This window comes from Larus michahellis, chromosome 8 (assembly GCF_964199755.1).
Source record: "Larus michahellis chromosome 8, bLarMic1.1, whole genome shotgun sequence".
NCBI lineage: Eukaryota > Metazoa > Chordata > Aves > Charadriiformes > Laridae > Larus > Larus michahellis.
In genome coordinates, this window is record NC_133903.1 from 34,019,345 (window position 1) to 34,045,462 (window position 26,118).

Below are 26,118 nucleotides of genomic sequence, written 5' to 3' on the forward strand. Positions count from 1 at the left end.
AGTCCCTTCTGTGGCCCCTGCTGAGGAGAAATGGGCAATAACCACAGGGAGGATGGGGAGGAGGAGACATACTATCTTGAACCACGTGGCGAAAACATCGAGGTTTTAAAGACACTCAGGTTGTGGAGAGAGAGAGGTTGTGGAGAACCAGAAAAACTCCAGAGATGGTGGCCAGTAGAAAGGACAACAGCAACAAACACTCTCAGTTTACCACCTCTCTTCCAGATGCTTCACTAGATTAACTTCCACTTTATTGTAATGTTTGTCTAGCTTCAGCCTCCATTCCTGGAAGTGATGGAGTCTATCTCACCTTCATCAGCAACAAAGGAGGCCTGTGGTCCCAAGAGAAGAGAAGACAGGACATCTACAGAAATGCAGACTCCTCCTTGTTTTCCAGTCCCTGCTGGCACAGCTCAGCTTTGTCACATTTAGCCATAGGCAGGTTACAATTATTTTCTGTTTTCTTTTATTCTCACTAGAGTGAATTACAGTGGAAAACTTCAGTTAATTGGAATCAACTTGTTTCTGCCACACTGGTAATTACATACATAACTGCCTACATGCTATATAAAAATTCAGTGATCCCACACCTAGAAAAACACATGTATGTGGGCTAGGGAAAGAGTGGGCTGAGGACAGGTACGAATAGCATGATTTAGTTAGCTTGTCTGAATGTTAAGCTTCAGTATGTTATTCTAAGATACCTATATATTTATGGGTTCGGATTCTTGACATTAAAAAATACATACTTTTTTAATAAAATTAAAGTATCCTCTACTGAGAGAGCATCAAAAATCCCACTCCAGATATCCAAGGACGACAGTGGATTTGCACTGGTTGATTTATTTCTTGAAGTTTTATCCACCTACATCCTTCCCAGGTGCTACCATTCTGCCCCTAGTTTCATGTTTTTAAGGGAGTACTATCCTTTTAAAAGATGCATTCTTCAAATCCTATGTAATCTCAACACTAGATTGTTACTTCTAAAAACGTAAGTCTAAAAATGCAGTGCACAAATATATTTTTCATCATATAAAAACACAATACTGATGGAATGATCCGTTTCTGAATAACTAAATTGTGAATATCGTAACATGCATTTCTTTTTTCAGCTCAATTTTTTAGGTTCGCTTCTTTTGAGAACCATGAGGCAAGCTTCTCACTATGGACCCAGCTTTCAGGAATGAGGTGATAATCAGGTGTGGATGATTCTTCTGTTTGAGACTCTCCACAAATTTACCCAATTAAGGTCAGTGATGGTGATTGTTAACCAAGAGCATAAGTGAGCGTGTCAAGGCTGGTCTGTGGGTGTTGCTTAGGGATTGGAAGACTGTGATGGCTTCTGGTTGCTTCTGAGCAGGGTAAGTTTCAAATGACTTGAGTAGTTTTTTACTTTTTTAGGATTTTGTGAGCATTAATTTATGGATGGTGTTTTATGGGTAGCCAGTATGTTTATTTCTAGCCTTGTAGCTACCTGTAGAAAGTGTTGTATGCTAGCCTCTGCTCTGTGTGTTGGTGTATGTTCCTGCTAGAAGTGCTCTCAGCAAGTGGTGATGTGGGAGGCCAGAGGAGTAAGTTGGTAGGGGAGAAGTTGCTTGTTTGATGCCCTGTTGTTGCTGGAGCTGGTATTAACACTATGGGTCTGTTTGGAATGCCCTTGGTGGAATTGCTATGGCTGAGTTATGCAGTAGTGCTGGTTCTCAAGCTCTCAAAGCTGAAGAATTGTGAGGTTGAGTGCTGCGTCCCCTTAGCTCACCAGGGATGGCTCTGGTGCAATGTGAGACACCAAGTCAAAGAGCAAGCCTGGTGTGCAGGGCAGCTGCAGCAGCACCGTGCCCAAAGAGCTAGAGTACTTGCAGTCAGCATTTCTCTTCTTCTGATCTAAAATTTGAGAAGTACTGTGGAAGAAAAAGAGCTTCTAACAATGTGTGTTTTAATAATTGGTAATGAGATGTTTAAAAATAAGTTTAAGTAATAAAGGACTCTGTATTAATCAAAAGTTACCCTACTCCCTAGAAGAATAATAAGAGACTGCACTTGACATTAGATGCTCTAAAAGCACCTGGTTGCCCCACCAACTGTGTTCCAAGATGTTAAAGGTATGCATCTCTTCCAGTAAGCGACGTAAAACATCAACTGCTAAAACTTTCTCAGAAAATCTTCTTTATAGATAAATTTGAGAATGACCATATTGTATTTCACTTAAAACTAATTTCTAAGTATCTCTGCTTAAGCTTTGAGGAGTTCAGTGCCTACTAAACCATTTTTGAAATAGTGTGGTAAACCAAGGCCCTTTCAAGTTAAAAAAAGAACCACAGAGACAGGACGATGCATATGGAGCAGAAACTTTAACAGAGGAAAAAAGATACAATATTAGGATGCAAAAAGAATAGGCTAGAAACACGGGAAATATTGAGATGCCACTCCATAAATCATTGCTGTACCCTCTCTTAAAATATACTTTTGCTTATTTCACCTGCCATAGGACACAGCAGAAATAGAAAAGACTCAAAATCAGGTGATGGAAATGATTAGCTATCTGGGCTGACTCCTACAGGAGGAAGAAATGAGAGCTTGGTGTTGTTTGTGGAGAAATACAGCAGCACAGTGTGACTGCCACAAATGCAGTAAATAAAGCGCTCTATTTGCTCTTTTACATAATGAAACGAGATTAACCAGTGAAACAGAAAGGTAACATATTTAAAATGTATTACTGATGGATCTTACTCCTATGATGTTTAACTGAATGCCTGGGCATTGCAAAAAAAAAAAAAAGACAAATGTGAAGTAGAAATGGAAGGGAGCACCATTTAGGTCAAGGCAGATTCTGGATTTATGTTGGTTGTTGCAGGAGGCAGAATTTAGTACTGAAAGAGTATAAAACAGCTATTTAAAACTTGAAAAGAAAAAAGAGGGTAACAGCTCTGTTTCAAAAAAAAAAACCCTTTTCAACTCTTAAAAGGTCAAATTCAGCCCCAGAACAGCAGGTACAAAGTACACACAAGCTGAATTTGGTTCTAGAAGTGTATGACTTTATCTTTCATCTCCAAGGTTTTACTGATTTTTTTTTTTTTAAAAGCTTGGACTGAGTTGTTATTCTCAGCACAGTCCCATATGCTTTAATGTGACTATCATATTTTATTTGTGCATTTTAGTCAAATGCATTAGTCATGTATCAGAGATGACCTTGTAAGGGGTAACTTTGAAAGGAGGAGAATATTACAATATTATGAAAGGAAATCTCATTAAAATGATATAAAGTTAATAAAGATGGAGCATTAAGTAAAAACCAAGAAAAACATATGCTTAGGGAGGGTGCTAACTCTAAATGGAAGCATGCAGTGAATATTGTCATTCTGACACAAACATTCTGAATTATTTTTGCTGCAAGTATGTCCATTGCTAAGGGCATTTGCAACCAAATACAGTTAGCATGTTCCATTTTGTCAAATACAGACCAATCTATTTTATACTGACTTTTTTATTGCAATATTAAAAAAATAACATAAAATTATCTGCTAGGAAGTATTTAATCAATAGCGATTGCAAAATACAAAACAACTGAAATGGGAAAATAAAGTAAGACATGACTAATTACTTTTCCTAACTAAAAAAAGCACGGTGGACTTGATTATCTATTCACATCAGTAATACAGGACTGCAAGACACACATAAAGCACTAAAATGCAGAAAAGGTACAACTTCATACAACAACTGTATACAATGCAGGCTCTTGCCCATTCTCTTGGATGTGGGATGGAGCCCTTCTCTTCCATGAGCTCTGTGTGAGGGGCAACGGCATTGCTGCTTTGTCCCAGGAGCACAACAGGCTTATTGTCACCTCCTCGCGAGCTGATATAAGCAGGTTGGCCCTGCCCTCAGTACCAAAGATGTGCACTGTCGCGTCTGAGCCCAGAGAGCCCCATGGATGCTACAGCTGCCTGCCTGTTCTTTCCGTGGCCATAGGGTTGTATATGTAGGATACACAGCAGATATGTGGAGGTTGGAACTGGAAGCCCAAAGAGAAGAGCGAAGAGACATATTTATATCCACTGCCAATGCAGAGAAGCAAAACGTGCCAAATTCTGGCTTCTAGCTTGCACTGAAAACTCAGAAAATGCCATCATTACAGCCTTATGTACAATATTGCCTGAGGATGTGACCACGGCAATTTGCACATCCTCAGGAAAACTGGTGATTATTTCAACATGTCCAGAAGACAAACTCTTGACAAAATAGAAACAGAATGAAAAAAACCCCATAACATAAACACCACCAACACATAGGAATCTGATTAAACGCTTCTCTCGCTGAGGAGAACTGAGCTTTACATGCAGAAGCTGTGCCATGCCTTGAATAAACACTCAAGCTATTTAACCCACGTATGGTTAAACTGAAAATTGCATTATACCCTTTTTAGACTAAATTATGGACAGACCTTGGCATAGGAAGCCTGACTTTGGAAACGTGCCAACCGCATGTCACTGCCTCCTTGCAGTGATGATGTGATTTCGATTAGCGTGTGGCGGTGCGAGGGGGATGCTGATCATAAAGAGCAATCCCATCACCTGACAATAGCTCCGTGATGAAATCTCTTATACAGATTAAAGAGGGAAGGGCAATAACTCATCAGAAAAAGCAGAACTGTCTGCTTAATTACTTGAAAAATGTCTCAGACACTACCTTTTATGACACCTGGCGGGTATAAACATGTCCACAGTTTTAATTAATTTTACCTCTTCTTTCATTGCACCTGTATAGCCTGGAGAAATGGAATTCTAATGAAATTACAATCAAGCATTTCTACCGGAGTTCGAAACATGCTTTGGCAATAACCAGAAAATGAGGCATTTCCATGGGTTTAATTAGGGAGAGAGAGTGTACTTGGAAAAAATACTTCCCTACAATTATAATTATTCCAAATCAAGCCACAGTGTAAACTCCCTTCTCTTAATTCCTATAACACAGTTTTTCAGTGTCCATTTTAATTTAAAAAGATAATGGAGCAGGCTTTTCCCCAGGGCAAACTGCAGCTATGGTGAAAATCCCTCTCTTGGCATATTCAAAGCAGCAACAGCATAAGCTCATACCTTTGACCTTGCAGTCCTGCAACTCTCACTTAAAATTGATGAGCGAGACCCTTGAATTTATTCTGCTGAAAACAACACTTTTTATAATGACGTTTATAAACACACCACTAATTGTCCAGCATCCTAAAGTGCCAGCTCTGCAGAAAAACAAAGGGAGCAGAGGCCTTTCTCACCTCTTTGGTGGTGGTTTTTTTTTTTTTTTGGAGGAGGAAGGGAAACAGGGTTGCCTGTATTCTTTGGGGACGCTGTCTTGTCAAACACAGCCTGAGTTTGTGCCAAGGCTTAAGAAAAAGGTACCTCTTCCCTCTTCCACATTGCTCTAGAGAAGGGTCATGCTCGTGCAGGTCTAAAGCAGATAAAATGGAGATAAAACTCTAAATACAAATTTTAGATAGAAATCTAATGTTCTCTAACACTTGCGATAGTCAATCACTAGGTGTAACCCTTCTGCAGCTGAAATCTCTTTCATTCCTTATATTAGTCTGTGAAGCTGTTGTGTATCCTGTAAAGAATGCAAGCGCTTTCGGGGTTGAAATCCCTGTGGATGAAATTGAGAGAAATGAAGGAAGCAGGATAAATATTGGGGGAAGCAGAGTCCAAAATAAATATTTATAGTACAGTCACAGCAACGTGGTATCGACACTTCTATCAACCCTCAAGCTCCATAGCTTGGGAGTTTGGGCTGGTGTATGACCAGCACCCAGGCACCAGCTCTGTTCCACAGCATTGCTGATGGATACAGTGCAGGCCTCTGGCTTGGCTGATGCTGACCAGAACATCTTCCATGGGCCCCAGCCATAAAAACACAAACCTTCTGAGCGGGTGAGGAATGGTTTGAAGCTAGCTACTAAATTTTACTTTGTTCTCAGTCATTAAATCTCTCATTCTGTGGACAGATACTGCGCAGTAAATGTAGCTCTAGTCTCTCATAAAGTCATTGACTGTTAATGTTTAGCAAGTTTATACAGGCATTTAGATTGGTCTTATTTTATGCAATCAAACACATTACACTTGTTTTAATTTTTTGCTTCAAAGGCCTAACATCTGGAAGTCACAGAATTAGCAACACTGAAAATGTCATCCCAAGTATATAAAGTATTTTTAAAGATAATATTGTAACCTGGCCATTCGGGGGAAAAAAAAAAATTCAATAAAATGATGGTAGTCAGATGCAAAGTACCACAACAAGGATTTGCAAGGTTTTTGTCACCATTTTTAGGAACTCTTTGGATTCCATGTTTTTCCCTATCCAGATTCCCTGTGTTTATTAATTAGCATAACTGGAAAGCTCTTAAACATTCTCATGCATATAAAATTATTTATCATAAATATACTGAATGGTTTAGGCTTACGGTGGAAAATGAGGAACCTGTACCAGTGCAGCCTGGGACCACCAAACGACTCCAAGACAGGCACGTCTTGGAATGACTAGTATATACTTTGGAAAGCAGGCATCTAAAACCCTCATATGTTTAATTGCCTTGAATAAAGCCATGGAAAATCTGCCACGCTGAGGCAAGAGAAACCACAATATGCTTCTTATCAGAAATACAGTAAAACAACGCATCCAAAAACTGCAACTATTCCTTTGAGTATGTGACTCCTTCCACTATGTGTCATCGCTGACCAGCCATTTTCTATCATGACGAAACACTGTTCCCCAACGAGGTGTAAGACAAAGTAGAACTTGACCCTCAGTTTTAAACGCAAGACGCTGGGTGAGGGAAAAGGGTTGCTGTAGGGCAGTCGGTCAGCAATAGGAAGGAGGCTGTAAGTGACAGAAATTGAGAACTGTGAGCCAAAAGCAGGACTGTAAGCAAAGAGGGGAACACCGGGATCGCAGGAAACATTCTGCAAAGAGTGACTTAAAGCCAGCAGGATCTGCTGTACTTCCTGCCTGTCAGGTGGATTAATTTGGGAAGTCACACTTAGGCTAAATATGTTTACACTGTGTTTAGTTGCGTAGAGCAGAGATCTGAGCTAGCTATAAATCTGTTGTTTAGATGCTCCAGCAATAGTTACGAACCCAATAGCTTGGGTAGCAGCAGCAGCAGCAGCCTAGCTTTGGCAGTGCGGCGCTCATCATGGGCTAATTGACCTTGCTGAGAGTGCAGGGGCTCTGCCAGGTGATTTATGGCTTTCACGCTACATCACTATTGTATCTCTATGATATGGTCTTTCCTATCCATCTTCCCAGTTAAACTCTCATTCAGGCTTTCACCATACCATGTCTTGATTACAGCAACAACCTTTTTTCAGGCCTTGACAAATGCAGTCTTGCCCTGTTGATAAGCATCCGGAACGCTGCTGCAAAGATCATTTTTCTAGCTCATTGCTTTGGCCACTGTGTGCTCCCATTGCACTCCAGCACCAGCTCCCCCTTCTCCATCTCGTCAACCATCAGCTGTTTGCCCTCCCTTTCAAAACCTGCCACAGCCTATTCCCACCCCGCTCATCTCCAGTTTGGTATCAGGAAGCCAACTCTTCCCTCCTATCACTGCCTGGTGATAAGAGCCTTCACTCCTTAGCTGTCTGATTTTTTTATTTTTTTTTTTTTTAGTTTACTTATTTATTACATAGGAACCCTTGTATGTTCTCCCATGCTGCTTTTCGCACTTGGGAGGAGTCCTCCCTAAACATCAGTGTAATGAGACCATGAATCTCCTTAAGTTGATACCCTTAGAAGCCTCTCTTTCGCAGTGATGACTAGTGGAAATGCGATACTAAATATTAATTGTGTGCTGTATTGTGACTACTGTCTGTCATGCTGACTTGTGTTGACCCCTTACTACTTTGTACTCTGAAACTTGTCCGTACCCGTCCGTTGTCTCCTTAAAGTGAGAGCTTGCGTTTGGGTAAGGGATCATCCAGCTGTTTGGACGGCCCCAAGCCAGCACAAGAAGGGCTCATAAATACAAGTGCTCCTAAATAATACGGTTGTATAAATAATTTTTATAGCAGCGCTATAGAAACTGTTCACTTGGGAATCAACCAGTTAAACCCCCGTCTTTACTAAGTTTATGGAAATGATGTATGGTTAAGTGCCAATACCGAGTATAATATTACCCTCTGCCTGACTTCCCCTGCAGACTCCTACAACTTCTTAGACGTTGTTACTGCTGGTGATTATTGTGCTATTTTGATGTTCAGAGAACTCCGATTCCCTTGTGACAAAAAAAGGATAAGAGGCATGGAAAGATTTTTAGACAAAGAGAATCTGACAAGGGTGGACTGCTCAGCTGAACAAGGAGACGTGTGAGAAATGATAAGAAACACGAAGACACTCAGGAAGTATATTAAGCTGTTGTAACAGCACCATCAACTTTTTTTTTAACTTATTGGAATGCCCACGTTGTAACAGTAATCTTTTAAATTTAGCTGGCATGGCAAACATGAGCTATTCCTTGAAAGCTACCACAGTGACTGCATTTCGAGAATTCTATACAAAAGCAGAAATTTTCATGCGCTGAGATATCGAGTGTAGCCTCTAAAGCTCTAAAAAATACACTCAATTATTTTGAAAGTACCTAAAGTGAACAGTGAGACAGTAAAGGAAATATGAATCATGGCTTCCCACAATTTTCTCACACTGATTTTCCTCTGGGAGAATCCTTAATCACAGTGCTCATCACGAGCTTGCACACTAAAGCGTTTAGAGGCAACGTGGTACTGTGGGAACTGGTGTGAGATGGGGTGCAGGCATTCGCTCCTGTTCACTGCACGTTCCTGAAACTACAGGGGTTGTCACAGACACTTCAGATGAACTGAAAGATCACAGTATAAACCACATTATTTGAGTCAGAGGTCTTCAAGTTTTAGAGAGTACCCCATCATGCGTTTAATCCACTACACAAATATTAAGTGCAATGAAAGTCATCAGAGACTGCACATATGCGTTTCTCAGGAGCAGAATTCCAACTTTGCACTGTGCATCTTAATTTCTGTCCCTTGTAGTTTAGATTAGTCCGTGCATCTATAGGATTTCTGTCAGCCTCCCCAGTTACGCCTGAGTCATTGCTCTGGAGAAGGGACTGACTCCACACACTTGCAGATCTCCACATCTACCACAGCAAAACACCTACGAATGCTCTGGTCTGCAAGGGCAGGAAGCGGCACTGATTTACATGCTATGAACTGAAAAGCAACATCAGAAGGGAGTATTTTAAACTTAAGATAATGCTATTCTTAGGTGGTAAGACTGTGGTTTTGATCCTTCTCAGATACACAGTCCACAGTGAGCTATCTGGCTGCATGAATCCCCCCACTTTTCTTCTCTCGGTTAAATCTGCGATTCGAATGCATCCTCCAGTACCCGGGAACATTATGTGGATTTGCAAAACTTTCTGAAAGACTTCCTGTCCATTGGCTGCTTTACAAAAAGGCATAAAGATAGCATTTTCCTGTTGAAACAGATGTAATCTCCTTGCGGTGTTGTTCGTAGTGTTTGAAGGAAAGCAATATTCCTTTTCTCTCGGACTCGCTGAAATAGTGGCATATCTCAACACAAACTGAAAATACATTTGGAACTTTATTTGATTCAGCTTTCAGAATTTCACACGAGGGATGAACACATGAGGATCAGCTTTCTGTAATTAGTGAGGCGTGTTAGAAGGGCTGGATCCTGTAGAGTCATCTGTGCAGTGAACGACTGTGTTCTTGCAGTGCCAAGAAGCACCTAAGATCTGCTCTTGGCGTGACCCACTAGACCGACGGTTTTATTTCAGTTGTCATTCTTGAAGCTCATATGAAACAGCTTCACATTTTTAATTTATGAATATATTGTAGAAATTGTTACCCACTGTGTGGAGCAAATTCACATGTATTGTTTTCCAGTTCACGCTCATCACAAATGAAGAGGGAGAAAAGTAGTCGTAAAAAGCGATTCATCCTGATTAAGACTTGGAACAACTCTAGGCATAATTCAGAGCATCCTAAAGGCTGTTCCAGCTCGTGTTGGTTACACGAGTCCCAGCTGCACTGACTGTCTGGAAGGGTTTTTCTCAGGTCTGCTCCACATCATCCAGCCGCTGGCACGGTTCATCTCCTGAATGTGCTTCTGAAATAGGGAGAGGATCAAAGAGCAGATGGCACTGAGCTGGTTTTGCCGGTCCTCTGCCACTGGAGGAGTTTTTCTGTGCCAGTAAAAATCCTCTGCTCTATCCTCAAGCCTGCTTTTCGGCTACTTTGCATGGCCAAGGCAGCACAGAGCATCCAAACCAGGATCTAGGCACTTCCACAGTGACTCCAGTGGACTTGCTCCAAAGTCTCCCAGGTGTGGCTGAGGGTACAGAGAAGCCCGGGGCAGACACAATAGGTGGTTTGTAATGAATGAGGCAGAGCTGTGCAGCAAATTTGTCAGGGATACTGTGGCAAGCCCCAAAAGAGGCAGAGGTCTAATATCCGTTGAGGAGTGAAGATAAAAATAAATGTTGAACAGCTGCTCTCCTCACTTTGCACTAGACAAGGACGTTTTTAAGGGTAAATATTGTTTAGGATAATCCATTGTGCAGAAGCCTTTGGATTATCTACTGCTTCTGTAACATGCTTCAGAATAGCTACCCTGAGTTGTATCAAAGGACTGTCCGCAACCCATCTCCTAAGAAAATCGTTAGGAAACCCACTCGTTAGGTTCAAAATCTGAACCAAGTACTTAACAAACTTCACAGTGGAGCGGGAGCAAGCTGCTGGGTGAGTGGTGACAAGGTGTTTCATAACCGAGGATCTGCAAACCCTTGCTGACAGTGAGATCAGCACAGCGGGACCAGCGTTCAAGGAAAGATATTTTAAGTCTGGCAGAAATCTTACGGCTCTTCTACAACCCAAATCATCACAGAATCAGTTGAGGCAATTTTTATTTCCGAGGGGCAGCATCTGGCCCACTTGGCACGCTTAAAAATTTTGAATGTGTATTTTTCAAAGCAAAAAGCGTAACAAAAGTATATAATTCAAACTGGCAGAACACCGTACTTTGGATGACATTTTGTAGTTAGTAACAATTTAACATAGCATAAACTCCACTTCTGCTGTGCTTCCGCCTGATGCAAACTAGACAAGCATCACACACAGTCTAGACTAGAAATGCTAAAAGACCTTTTAAAAGCAGTGGTACTACCAGGCTCTGCTGCTCTTACAGGAGCAGTAGCTGCTGCGATCTTGTTAGAGACTGTTCTTGGCATCTGATATTTACTGTGAATGGACGGGATTCTGAAATTGTAAGGGAATGTGAGAGGTAACATCTTGGTCATGGCACTGCAAAACTTATACCATAGTTTTGTCCATTCCCAAAACAGGAAAATAAAAAGGCTGTACAAACTTTAGAAGACTTGTACCAAATTCACTGCAATTAGAGAGAGTTTGACTCGTGTCCCCATCCATGTGAAAGGCCCTCCCTAGGGCTGAACCTGACCCTGCCTTGTGCGGGACTGGCTCCTGCTTCATTCATCCCTTACATTCCCCCCCAGTTTGCATTCAGTGTCTTTTCCTTTCACAAACTGCCCAAGCATGATCCGGGCATGTCCTGGAGAGCTAAGATGTGTCTGAGCAATGTGGCCGAGCGCCAGCTGCCTTTGTTTGTCCTCAAGTACAATGACAATTCCGCACTCGGTATGTTCTGGAAAAATCTGGGTAGCCCCTGACTGTGCCCGGGAATGGCCAGACCCTGGGATGCGCATGCACACCGTGGGCTGGAGGGAAGCCAGATCGACTAATTCCTCATTTGTGTCGAAGTATTTAAGCTTCTTCCTAACAACGTTTTGACCTGGGTAGAGAAGAGGAGCCATATGGCATCTTCCGCCTCTGACAACAACTGCTGTTAGTGCAATCAGCGCATTACCTAGGTGATTTGTTTAGATTCAGCTGTGTCACTAACTTGTGGCAAACTCAATTATAATTAAGTTGCATTATTAGGCAGAGTCCTAGTACAAGCTGGTTTCATTTTCATATGCCCTTTGCGTTGTATTTTCTGCCATAATGCCGCTTACAGATGAAGTGTCCTGACCAACTGCTTTTCAGGGCCGTTGCCTTTCCCACCTTCTAATCCAAGCCTAACATGGATTTGTCTAGTGTGGCACCCCCAAGAAATCCGGCAACTACAGCATCAGCCATAGAGCCATGCCGTAATTACAATATAAAATAGAAATAATGCACAATCGTCAGCCTCATACCTCATCTTGCTAAAGTTAGCCTTCAGATCCCCAGTTTTTTATTACTTTTTACATTTGTGTTTCAATGATACTGTAAGCTATTTAAAACGGAGACAATGCCTTCCCTTATTTTTGCACAAGGTTCAGCGCAGTGAAGCACCAAGCTCAACTGAGGGCTTTGAGAGGCAGAATAAGCCACCATTTGTTTTAGCCACGTGCTGTCCTAGGAGGTAAATGATGGGTCAGGAAACAGCTCTGGGTTTCAGCAGCATTTCTAAGGTGTTTATAATGTATATTTTCTCAAAAAGCATCTATGAATTAATGATACCTGTTTATGTCTTCTAGAATTCCTCATTTCACCAGACAGTTTTGTGTGTTTAATAACAGGATGAAATAGCTCAGTAGTGACAATCCCCCCACATTAAAGCCAAGCATCCGCTCCATGCACTGCGGAAAGAACAGTGATATCCCATTCTTTTTACAGTATAGATTTCTGAATCAAATAATAACTCTAAGCGTAATGCAAATTAGTTCAAAAAGCTTAGAAAAGAACAAAAGAGTGTCAAAAGTTATTTAGGGCTATTCTATTTCTCAAGTTTACTGTGTTAACATGTTACTTAACAGAAGGCATACAGTTCTTAAAAGCTTACTGCTTAAGAATACTGAACGGCATAAAAAAAATTTTGTAGATACCGTCAGATCCCACATAATCATTGCAGCTGCTTTACAAGCTTTTGCTTTTGAACCATAACCTCAGAACAGGGAAAAAGATCATAATCTAATTACAAATAATGACCAAGTATAGAATTCTGGCTTTGATAAGAATGACTTTTAAAATTGCAAAGATAAACAAATTAGCACACTTCTACTAGGCAGCAAATAGCTACAGTTCATTATAAAAAGAACAAAAGAATATAATTTCTGTAGGTATTTAAGATAAGTGTGGGACAAAATACAGGGCAGCAGACAATGGAGACTTAATCCCAAATGAACACTATTAATACCATAAAAATTCAGCAATTCTGTGAATTCTCTACATCCTCTGCCTGGAAATGGAGACGACCAAAATGAGATGCAAATCAGTGCCTTTATCTAATGAATAATGCAAATGAGTGCTCCTCTTACGGCACGGCAGTCTGCAGGAATCCTCTCTGCCTCACCTCACATTTCTTGTGGATTTAAGCACCATGTGTCAGAAGAAATTAGAGAATGGAATTGCCGAGAAATGACAAAGCCTCGGAGCCCCAAGTCAGTGCAGACAGCAAGGTACATTAAGATGCACGGTACAGAGGAGGAGAGAGCAGACATCTCATTAAAATGAAGATGTTGCTATTTTTCCTTCACCTAGTTAATGGAGTTGTATGACATTGTAATCTGCAATTATTTGTATGGCTACTAGTTAGAAACATCCTCTAAAATGATGCCAAGGTGGGATCTCAAAAACTTTACAAATTCTTTTGGTTGGTGGTTTGGTTTTTTTTTTTTTAACTTGGTGCTATTTTATCTCTCTGGTATCAGTTAAATGCATCAGCATTTTTCTCGCAGCGCCACAGAGCACACTGCATTTTATCCATTATCCACAAGCCTCGCTGTAACTTTCCCTTAGCATCTAACATTACCCTCAAAAATATTCTCAAGCAAACAAACCTGAAGGCATGCAAGCCCTGAGAATTAACTCTTTACCCGCCCCCCCCCCCCCCCCCCGACCCCGACCTTTATTCTGCCTGAATGCATTTGTGATTCAGAATCCAGGACAGATTCCATCTGCTCCATCAAAACCTCTTAGCATGCGGACCAGACGCGCTGCCCGCTGCCACAGCCATTGTCGAGTCCCTCCTCTTTGTCATTGCATCGGGTCCCCAAACCGGGGATTTGTGAAACTTAACGCTTTTCTGACAGCTACTCTCTTAAAATACAGAGCAGGTAGACACAATCCAACAAGCCGTTTGCTCCTCAGACAACTTCTTAGTTATCAGATACAGAGCGGTGAAGGAGCAGCCCAACCGTGAAAAGGATCTCCCAAGATTTGGTGTGCGGAGGGGATCCCTCCTCATTGGGATGCACAGGGGATACGCAGGGACTAGAGGTCCGACTGTGCGATTTGGCCAGGCGGTGGTTCAGGCAAGCACATTTTGGGGTGGAGGGAAATCACAGCTCACTTGAAAAGGCAAAAAAGGCACCTCAAAATCCTGACCTGTAATGCTGAGAACTCAATGCAATCACAGAACTTTAGGATGCCAATCATACACGACACAAACTCAGGGCTGTGTTCCTGCTGTTCACTGAGCTACGTTGTGAACCAGCAGGCAACAAATCAGTGTTTTCATTCAGCAACACATCAAACAGACAAATCTATGTACTAAGCAAAAGAAGAGATTAGAGATGTCTTACTACATGTCCTTTCAGGAAATGTGGGGGGGTAAAAAACCCCCAACCCAACCCCTTTTTCTCACAAGCTGACAAAGACATCATTGCTATTTATAGTTGTGCTTCAGTTCATCAGTTGGAGGCACGCTGCAGAAGACGCTAAAGCACCAGCGACATTGCTACTAAATTAAGAGCTTACAGTTTCTTTTTAACAGTTGAAAGCAAAGCCATTTCTCTATTGGACAGTTTGTTGCAAACTTCATAACAGAGCAAAAAAAAATGTATTATTTTGGATGGATTTTCTCTCATCTCAGTCCTAGTGAATTAAGGGGGAATCGCCTGGGATGCGGGTCTATAAGGAATTTGGCATGAACTCCATAAAACGCGACTTGCAATCAATATAGCATTTTCACCCTCTTAAATTAGAGGGACATGGATAGGCTCTCTGCTCCTCTTCCTGTTAGCAGTTACCATGCCAGGAATACACAGAGAGTTTAGGTTTCCTATAGCAAGGGCAATGATAACGATAGAGCTAAAAAACCTACTGTTAAAGCCAACGAAGCAGTTGATTTGAAGCAGGGAGACAATTAAAGCACAGCATTTCTGAAAGAGTAATAAAAATGTCACTGCGAATGACGGATTGTTACAAGTCCTTGGCTTCTTCCTAGCACTGCAATAGAATATGGTGTTAAATCAGTTCCAAGAGATTATTAGTGGTATATGTTACTTTCACAAACTCGAGGAATTGAGTATCATTTCATAAATCAACTGCAGGTTAAAATTAGATTTTTTTACAACTTTAGTTCCATGACCTTTACACATACAATTAACAAAAAGAAAATTATAAAAAAAATAGTTAGAACCCGACTTGAACCGAGAAAAGCTAGAAACCAAACCAAACTGGAAAACAGCCCTTTTCTATGGCTACAGACCTGCTCAGTGCCTGAGGTTCACTGATTGCAGAATAAGATGTTGAGCCACAGATACAGTAAAAACAGACTCTTGTTTCTCATTAGCTTTAAGGCTCTGTAAAGTACCTGTGAAGCATACCCACTTTTTGTCTTATGTGTTTACTTTCTGTATTGCTTTTCTGCATAAAGCATTAAGAACCCCAGGTCAGAAAACTATAAACTATTAAAACCAACAATAACTGAACCCAACTACCTGGCATGTGGAGATCTATGAAGTGCAAGGCTGAAGCAGACATACATATGGTCAGATACGGCAGTATTATGGGCTCAACTGTAAGTTTCTCTGCTTCATGCGTTTATGAGACAGATAACATCTTTTAACAAAGTCCGCGTGACAATACTGTTGGAATCTCGCGAGCATTTCCTACATGGAGAAAAGCTGATTTCTCCTACAAACAAATTATCCAGGAATATTCCAAGATCTGCACAGAAATACAAGGGACCTCTGTCGTCTTCTGAGATGCAGTGTTGCCACATGCTTTTGCTCCATGTGCATGGGTTGCTTAGGGACTGCAACACCTCCTGGGACACCCTGGGTGCATGTAGGATCACTGGGCAGGGTCTGCCACCAAGACCAGCATTACCTTGTAGATTGCTGTTACTAGCTCAAGCGAGGAGGTTTATCGCCCTGTCCTTCAGCAGCAGCCCTTTGCTGTAGCCGCACCGCCCATCTTCACACCTATTTCCCAGGAAAATACTGTGGATCTGATGATCCCTGGTTAAGAGGGACATTTCTGAATTCCAAAGGTGGTTACAGTTTACGACTTTTTTCATCATTGTAAAAGTAAACATGTTCTGCTCTTCCTGCAAGGCTTTGTACCACTCATAATTATAAACAAACCAATTACTAATCCAGAGTAAAGGAAGTGACAGCAAAGGCTTGCTCAGCATTGCCCTTACATCTGCTTTCTGAGGCTTTGGACATTGGCTAGGATGACAGCCAAAACCACCCAACTGTGACTGGCTTATGGGACAGGAGTTTAGAGAAGCTCATGTAGGGTGGTGTCACAAAAAAAAAAAAAAAGATACGTGTTAAAACAGGTCGTCATAGGTGCCATTCATCTCTGTAATTAATTTGTGAAAAGCATTATTTTTTCTTGGTCAGCTCCTGTAAATCTTTTGGGGTATCAAAAGTAACTGGCCTGGTAGGAGGAGGATGCTGACAGTTGCGTTAGCGTAGGTGCAAGGACCTTGAGGATGGGAACTCAATCTTAGCCTCAGGTTTTCTTTTAAATTCAGCAGGGCCCTTCTGCTCTCTGATTTTTGTTTCTGATCTTACGCGCAATTTTATCATTGCAAAGCCATCACTTAACCAGTACAAGGCCCTTGATGAGATACAATCACCAGAATGACATTTACGCCAAATTCTTAGATTATTATTGATCGGGAGAGCCGAACACCATGTGTAAAAAGGCTGTGCCTGCTTTCTCTGCACTCCCAGAAGGTATTTACTCTCCTGGAGACTGCACCTGGGAAAAGTAGCACAATGAGAGGGTCCTCAGAAGCCAATCCATGTTTCAGCACATGCTTCTCCCATCCTACTGCTGAACTTCTTAACCTTAAGACTTCAAAAGGATTTTGAAAACATTTCACCTGTACCCTTCTTAAGGTCCACAGCTGAGGTCTGTATGGGTCTATACCATTTTAAAAAAGACTGTTCCTTCTCAAGCCGTGGAGCACTTGAGGTGTAATGAGACAGAGATGCAGCCAGGAGGAAGGCAGGCTCTTGTGTTCTTTGGAGCAACTCTCTGTTTCTCTCTTCTGTCTTCCTTTTCTCCACCAGTTTGAAGGGCCTCCTTTTCAGTGGGGCTGGCCCTGGGAAGGGGTGCGGGGACACCACAAGTGGCAGATGTACAGGAGCCACCTTCTCCATGGTGGTTGTGCCATCCCATTCAATGCACACACACCAATTAACGCCAGCTGGGGACTGGCAGAAACAACTTGTAGGAGGGGAAACGAAAGCCTTGCGAATTTCAGACATCAACCATTTGTCCATTGTTTAACATTTAAAAACAGCATGCTCTCTATTACGGCTTAAAATTTCACAAAATGATGTGCAGAAAACCCCATCTTTTCTGATTAACAAAAAAAGGGAATTGTTGACCTCTTGTTTGGAGACTTGCTTTTAAACCTATAAAACCTGAAGTTCATAAATGATGATGCTTAGCTAATGGTGAGCACTGCAACTGATGATCATGCTATTATGGAGAACTATGGGAAGATTATTCAATAATACTCTTCTGTCCTTTTAAATTATTTACAAATAAGCCATGAGATGCATAAAGCTAAAATAATACATTTTAATATGCAAACCCTGATATGTACTCTTTATACGTATTGTAGCTGGCACTTCCCAGCTAGAAGGTCTAAAATAGGCTTTTGGTGCATTCTTGCATGCCCCAAAATTGCCAAATCTGTACCCAAGAAAAAAAATTAAACCTATTAACCAAATTCTGTCCTGTCACTAGAGACAATCAGCCTTGCATTAAAGCTCACAGGGGTGAAGTAATCCAAGACCAAGCACCAATATAATGACTAAGGAAGATTTCATAACTCGAAAAGGTTGGAAATAAATGAACTTTAGTGAAATTGCTTTTGACAAGAAAAAGATGAAAAGATAAAGGCATACTGTTAATTTTGCTTTTATTTAAGATGGTTTTAAAGTTTCCAGTTGAGAGTTTCAAACTGGTACAGTACAGAGGATAACGTGTACTTCTGAGGAAGCGGTATTTGGGCACAACCCATTGCTGTGAGTACAAGTCCTTCTGTTGACTTACGCAGGGCACATTAATTTCAATGGAAGATCACACTTTAAGTCCGGTTTAGAGAAAGTCAAACACTGACTCTTAGGCATGAAATATACATCATGATTCACCTCTACCTGATTTTTAGTTATTGAAGAATACCTTTTTTTAAAAATCAAAGCCAGTGCTTTGGATAACAAAAAGCTCGTATGTTCTTAACCTTTTATTTTCAAAAGCTTCTCTCACTTCTATTCCAGGAAAAAGGGGACTCCAGGTGCAAACTGTTGGCAAAAATTTACCCCAAAATTTTAGTGAGGAAAGCTACAATGCTTGAACCCCTTAAACCCGTTAACCCTATTACTTAATGTTTCTGTAAGTCTGAGTGAACCTGCAAAGTGAGGCACCTTGCTAGGATATTTCTGCAGGCTATCCCTACAGCATTCCTACTGCTTGGCAGATCCATATGGTCAAGGAAGCCAAGAGGCATGTCAGAGTCTGGATGGCTGCGATAAAAATAGATGGGGGAAACAGCACATCTAGAAACAGTTGTTTTAGCAGGCAGAAAACTATATTCTGCACTTCTTTCTATAGGTATGCACACTGTTTTTAAAAGATGAGGGCTTTTGTGTAGTTGTTTGCTATTGCTTCTTTTTTTTTTTTAACCACCTTTTCCCCCCCAGTCATTTGTAAATGTCACTCACAAGCAGCTCTGTTTCTAGTTTTCACTGGAGGAAAGCGCCTTACGAGCAGGTGTAGATGGTAAAAATCAAATTGATGAGTTAAAATGATGGCTCCTGACAGTTTCACGGATAAAAATCTAAAATGCACTAGGATGCTGGAAAGACACAGTATGTACATGTAAGAAAACGCTCCTCATCATAATGGTGTCCTCTTTTCAAGGTTTTACAACTACTTAGCTATAAAAATTCTCTCTGGGCTGAAGCCTGACATAAAGTATCTCTGGTATACCACAATTTCTTGCTTGTAATAAATATAATTAATTTTAATTTGCACCCTTTTCTTTCCTCTCCTTTTTTATTCCTAAATGCCATATAAACAATCTGCCTAAAGAACTAGAAGAGAAGAAATAAAACCATTTTACAGAAAATACGATACAGCAAACATCAAAGCTACGTGAAATTACTTATGCACGTTGCCAAGCCAGCTCAATGCCAAGGATTTTCATGTCCCTAGCTATATTTGTACTTGTAGATCAAGATGGTGTCACTGCAAGTGACCTGTGAAAACATAAACTTCCAGACCTAAAACGTGTTTCAACAGCCATTGTCTCTACAAGTAAATCGGGTACAGAACTACTTCCTACCTTTCAGCTAGTGAGATTGACACCCCAGCGTACACAGGGATGTGCATCTCGTCAGTCAATTACCTTAATAGTATTGGGATTATTTTTGACTTCTCAGATCCAGCTAGTAGTTACAGGCCTTGAAAACAAGTCAAGAAATATTTAACCAATCTCTTACCTGGTTTTAGCTACGCTTAAATAGGTATGCGGGTTTTTTATTTATTGGAAATTTCAGCTTTGGCAAAACAGTATCAGTATTATTTAAAAAAAGAAGAAAAAAAAAAAAGCAGCAGTGGTACTCGTACTAAAACTCAGCACCTCCCACAAATTCAGCCCTTTCTAAACTCTGTGGATAAAAACAAGTGACAGGTTTTCATCCTTGCGTAAGTAGATGGGTAATTTCCATACTTTGTCAACAGGGACTGCTAGTGCTTGTCTGGTTTTCTCTCCCTCTGCTCCACAGCACAGAGCAGAAGGGATGAGAGAGCCTGGTTATCGTCTCAGTCTCTACATTTTTTCTAATATTTTTTTTTTCTTGAATGCTCTGGCAGAATACTGTGGGCTTAAATGTTTGCATGGGGCGATTTGGGCTATATATAGGACTGGTTGCTTTATAAGTAACGTAAATGTCTACATGTTAAAATCATTATTTGGGAGTCAACTTATCCACTTCTGCCTTCTTAAAGGACTCCAGGGGAGCCCGCTAACCAGAACGGTTGTCCTGACGTACCAGGGCTTGTAGAACTCTTGGCCAAGTTCACTTGGCTTTGTTTCAACTAAGACGCTTACAAATGGAAATTTTAATATATGGAAGTGCCTGAGGAACCTGCATTTGGTTTCCAGTGATTCTTAGCTGTTACAAAGTACAAGCCTTGCAAGAAAGAAACACAAAACTCTGGGGTTTAGAGACATACAGGTACTAAATGAAGAAGGAAATACTTGTTTGTCCAGATAATTTGGGCAAACCCGAGCAGCACAGAACTAGTTCTGCTCAGTCCTGCCAAGTAAATCCAAAATTCGCACTGTGAGGCTTGTCCATCACAGTGGGAGGAAATATAATATCACAGTCCTCGTACCCTGTCCTCAAAACGAGAGGGCAGCCTGGAAAGCCTCACGCTGCACAGCTCACTCAGGGCCACGGGGCACCGCGCCTGTGACCGAAACGTGCGGAAGCCAAATGGCTGCTCCCTGTGAGGGGCCGATCCTGCGGCACCGCTCCCCCAGGGAGGGCTGGACAGGAAAGGTCACTCTGCTGGAAGGTGGATTTACCCACCCTGAGGAAAAAAAAATAAAAATCTTAGTTGAGGATTCCTAGCAGGGAAGGAGTGGGGTCACTCCCAGCCCAGAGGGCCGGGGGGATGCGCTGTCCCAGCCCGGGCGAGGCATGCCATTCAGGATGCTGCTTTACTGCATTGTCTCTCTGTACCCCAGTAAATCTTGTCAGGAGAGCCTCCCTGCAGCGAGCCACAGGCTCGACATCACCTCTGCCTCCCCAGAAGGGGTTCACATTACAACACATTGCTAGTAAAGATTTTATTTATAAAGTAGCATTGTTTTATTGCAGAAGATGGCACTAAAGGTGCTGCTGAGGGGACATTTCTGGTCCAGCCGCACTGACAGCTAGCCATTCAGATTTCCCCATGGATGTCAGGGCATCCATTTCACAGTGGAAGCTGTTTATTTCTTTATAAATTTTCTGTTGCTGTTTCCGCACCCAATCAAGACCAAAAGCCCAAGTTCCCACAGAGCATTTGGGCAGCTCCCACCAGATGCCCGCCTTGGCCAGTGGGGGAAGGTGCTTCGGGGGTCCCAGGGTGCCGAGGGCAGGAGGGGGGACACCAGCTCAGGTATTCGCATGAACCTCATCCGCAGAGCCACAATTGCCCCCAGCAATCCCTTGCTTTCTAAGATCAATTATTATTGCAATAAATTGATCACTGCGTTAGCAACAAATGTCTAATATTTCCAGCTAACTTCAGGGGAAGAAACAAAATAGGAGAGCAAGTACCAAATGGCACTTGGCAGCGTTAAAAGCAGCAGTTAAGCAGCCTCTATGAAGTGTATTTATAAAATATACATTTTGTTAAAAGGATGCGCTTTTACACATAGTAGTGATATGTGCCTTAAAACTCTGCAACTGAAAATAAGTAGAAGCCCTTGACTTTGTTTAGGAACCCTGCCTTACCCTCAAATATTTTTAACAACTTAAGTACTTTGTGGGCGTGTTTTTGCTTTGTTTAAGGTTTGAAAACATTCCAGTACTCAAAGTGTAACTGAGGAGAAAAAAAAAAAAAAAAAAAAGGGGGCAACTGAATAGAATTTTGTTAATGTGGGGACTCCTGATGTGTGATAATGAATACAATGCAAATCTGTTTTACTGGCAGTCCTCAGTTTTGATTTATGAGAAATTATTAATTTTTAGATTGCTTCCAGTTGGAAGAAAAAAGAGATTTTACCAAACCTTGGGTTTTTTTTATTCCTGCTATCATTAAGTATATCCATTTTTTTCTCTTTCATGAAACCAAGAACTCCTTTCCCAAGAGGTCGGAGGAACAAGGCACCTTTGAAGCATCTGCAGGCTGGCTGCTACCAAAGGCAGAGGTAGGCTGTCGCCTCCACGCTGACCAGCGGGAGGGAGCTGGGGGGGACGCAGAAAGAGCAAAGGGCACATTGTGTGGTTCTCGCTTTCCTCTTGTCCTGGTGGCTGCCCTGGTCTGAGGCTGGAACATGAGGACCAAAGTGGTGCTTTTATGGGAAGAGCCACATCAGTGGGATGGTGGAGGTGTCCTGCCCTACACAGGGGAGGGGAGAAGGGACGGGGACTGTAACTCATCATATAGGTCTTGTGGTATTAGAAATGGAATGAAATATCAAGTAACTTAAGAGGAAACGCCAAAACAAAAACTCCGTTCCCTGAAGGATAAGGTTATTTCCAACAATGACACTTAGATTAATGTGCTCAAAAGCATTCAAAACAGATTAATGCAGGTATTGTAAATAAAGTCTGCAATAACTTTGAGCTGTACATACTTTTAAAGTATACAACTATGAAAACCCACATTAAACAAGACGGTAACAATAGCCCCATCTTTAACTCCCTGTTCCCATTCTACTCCATGCCACCTAGTAAGATTGTACACCTGGAATTAAAATGAAGGATTGTATGTCCTTATTCAGCCCATAAAAGAAAAAAGCTTTCTTCTTATCAGCATCTCTTAATGGTATCGCTCAACACTGGTTTAAAATATCTTACCCCAGAATGCATGTATGCATGCCAAAATGCTTCCAAAAAACACATTTTTATTTCACTTTTTGATGTATACGTTACTCAGAAGAATATCTGTTCATTTAATTATTTCAGTAAACATAATAATAGTATCATTAACTACACTACAGAGTATTTTCCCTTTTTTAAGGAATATGCACCTACTTGTAATTAAAGGAATGCTATATTAATGATGCTGAAAGTCTCAGAGGGAAAAATCTAACATCCACCTCATAATATTATGCCAAAATTACATGCACAGAAGACTTTTTAATAATCTTTGTTTCTTAATTTAGTTTTGATTGGCTATGAAATACAGAGTAGCACTCAAGGGCTCAAATTTCTACTGTCATCAGCATTTCTGCTCTATAAATTGTACAGATGCACAGGACTCCCGTCTGTAGGCTTCTTTTCAAGTTTCCGTTTAACCTATGAAGAAAATTAGCTGCAGGCAATGATAATTGCTGATAATTTCATCACTTTTTAGCCACTGGGATGTTGGATAGTGTTATGATAGCTAGTTATGATGGCTAGGTCTAAACATAAGCAGAAAATTGTATTTTAATGTGGCGATTTCAGCTGCGCACACAGGTTAATAACATAAATTTGTCTCTAGTTTGCAAATTGCAGCAATAGCCACTAGGAGTCTCCTGGTTAAGTTCGTGATGAATTTACACACTGATGCTGGTGAGGGTTTGAATGCAAACCCCATGCTAAAGGCTGGACTCCAGCAGAGGGGCCAGCCCTTCTGGGGGCCAAGGGACCAGTGAGCAGCACCACAGGGGCCCACGATGCCCACAGTGGGGGCACAGCCCGCAAACGCTTCAGAAATAAAGAAATCAGAAGCCACCTACGCACTGTGTTATTGTGGGTCAAAAGATGGTGACGGTTGTGAAAAGTCAGATTTGTTTCTCTCTTATAACTGGACAGAGTTTTGTGAAATTGTAACAAGCGCTTAAAAAAGGGGAAGTAGAAGATTTCTGTTAGTCACTGCCGGGGATTTAAAGCAGGTCACAAGAACTAGCATCCCCAGGTAGTTAAAAATTAGCTTACAGTATCTCTGCAAAGTGAATCCTGCAGTTCTGAAAACATGAAGTAGCTTCTTTCTCTTCTCCTTCCCCTTCCCTCTCCTCCCAGGCCAACCAAGTGTAAGCATATGGTGCCAGACAACGCACTCTCACCAAAGCCAAATTGCTCAAAGTTCACGAATTACAGACCCACAAGAATGGTCACGCTGGCTCAGACACTGCAACCAACTCTGAGACGCTGTGATTGACAAAGGACAGCCAAATTTCCTTGAAGGAATGCCACAAAAAGCAGACGTGGATTGTGTGCCAGCATGTGCGTCTCACTCTAAGCAGCTACAGATTGCTTTAAAACGAACAGGGAAGCCAGAGGCGACCAGTCAAGCCCCTCCGCAGGGGACTGGTTATCCCACGGGCAGGAGCACTCCCTGTTGGGGAAGGGTGCTGTCACCTCTGCCCTGCAGACACACACAACTCCATGGCCAGACACCATGAGCGTTCACTGCTCTAAGCCATTCATTTGTTTATATGTTTCTTTCATGCACCTCTCCTCTCGAGCAAAATCCTCTCCCACGCCCTAAAAATCCTGAGCGTCTTTAAAAACTATGAGATTTTAAACAAATAATAATTTGGAGGACTACTTATTTGGCTTCTGCTTTTTGAGCTTCTTGGTTTCATTTTCAAACTTTTCTCTGCAAACAGAAGGACTAAGAAAATAACGATGATGTTTTACATGAAAGCTGAGAATCGCACGTAATCATAGGACTCCAGGGGTTTGAGGTTTCAGAGTAATCTCAAGAGTTTTCAACACTGAATGTCACCAGAAACTATAATGTTATTCTCAAACAGATTGCGTAAATGCAACTGTGGGATAGTTTTCCTGCTGTGTTGCTCCCTGTAATACCTACGGACGCTGTGCTGGAGGTACGACCCAAAGGTACTTGCAAGCAGTGAGGTGCCACGTGCTGGGTTCAGCTACCAGCTGGAGGAGTGCTGCATTCTGCAACAAATCTGCAAAATCTGGTTATTCGGTCTGTCAACTAAACTAGCTCCCCGAGTAAAAATGAATAATGGACTCGTAAAACACTTAACTTGTTTCTGCGTATTCCCCATGGAATTAAGAGGCAAATTTTACCATGAACTGCTCATCTGCGTATGCTTGCATGCATTGCAATGCACGACTGCGTTGTGCGTTATTGCAGACTGCCGTAGAGTTTACCATAATCTCCCAGCAGGACTTGGATGAACCTCTCAGTCTGGTTGTTTCAAGGATATAATCTATGCTACACTGATAGCTGACACAGACTCAACAGCTAGTACCTTAGTCCGTATAGTCTGTGGTGAACAAAAAATCGCTAAGCCTGATTGGAGAACTGATACAGAAACAGAAGAGGAGGCTGCTTCATCCTCCTCCTCATCCTGCAGAAGCAGGCTCTGCATTTTGGTACCCACGCTTATTGTTCAGATATCTGAAAGGACCCTCATCTCCTCCAAGGCATCCTTAACCTGATTTCAATAACAAAACATTGGCACAACAGGTTTAGCAGGCAAATATCCAATACTGGCAACAATAAACCCAAGCATTTGTCTAAGTCAGCTGGGCACTTCACCATGCTGAAAAGAAACCTTTGGATCTCTGTCATCTCAGATTCGGGATTTTTTAGTGCAGGAACACGCCTAACAGGAATGCACTCTTTTCCACTGCCCACCTTCTCCACGTATGTCAGTGCTAGCTTCTTAACTCATTTTCTAAAACTAAAAATGAATGCAAAAATAAAAGATCTCCTCATTGGGAAATGCCAAAGGCTCAGCCCTACAAATACGTAAAACCTCATTTTGAAGGAAATACGTAATTTCTATATGTAGCTATAGTACAGGTAGCCATGAAGCATTTTTAGGGATGAGAATGCTCTGCTGCTGTGCAGTACCACAGGAACAGCAAATATTTCTGTCATTTTCCTAATGTTTCAAATAAGTCAAGCCATCACCACTGCTTGGCTGAATATAGTGTATATGTACAATATACACGTATACTGAAAGCAAATACAACGGTTTATTGTGTAGGAGTCAGTCAGTCTACACTCACATCACCAAATGCGCACCCTCACTGCGCGTGCTCTGTCTTCCTCTCCCCAGTTCTTCTTTTTTCTCCGCTTCTCATGTCAGGATTCTGGCGGCCTTCTGCATCTCAAGGGCTTAAGCAGCAAGTGA

At 41.7% G+C, this 26,118-nt stretch overlaps 1 protein-coding gene and 1 long non-coding RNA gene across 9 annotated transcripts in view; one reads left to right on the forward strand and one right to left on the reverse strand.

The window, feature by feature from the left end:
- Window positions 1-26,118, reverse strand: part of NTNG1 (netrin G1) — a 158,852-nt gene that overhangs the window by 123,445 nt on the left and 9,289 nt on the right. The window lies entirely within an intron of this gene.
- Window positions 1,317-25,449, forward strand: LOC141747518 (uncharacterized). Its single transcript, XR_012588749.1, has 3 exons — window positions 1,317-1,361; window positions 22,144-22,218; window positions 24,020-25,449. It is a non-coding gene; the product is annotated as an uncharacterized LOC141747518 (long non-coding RNA).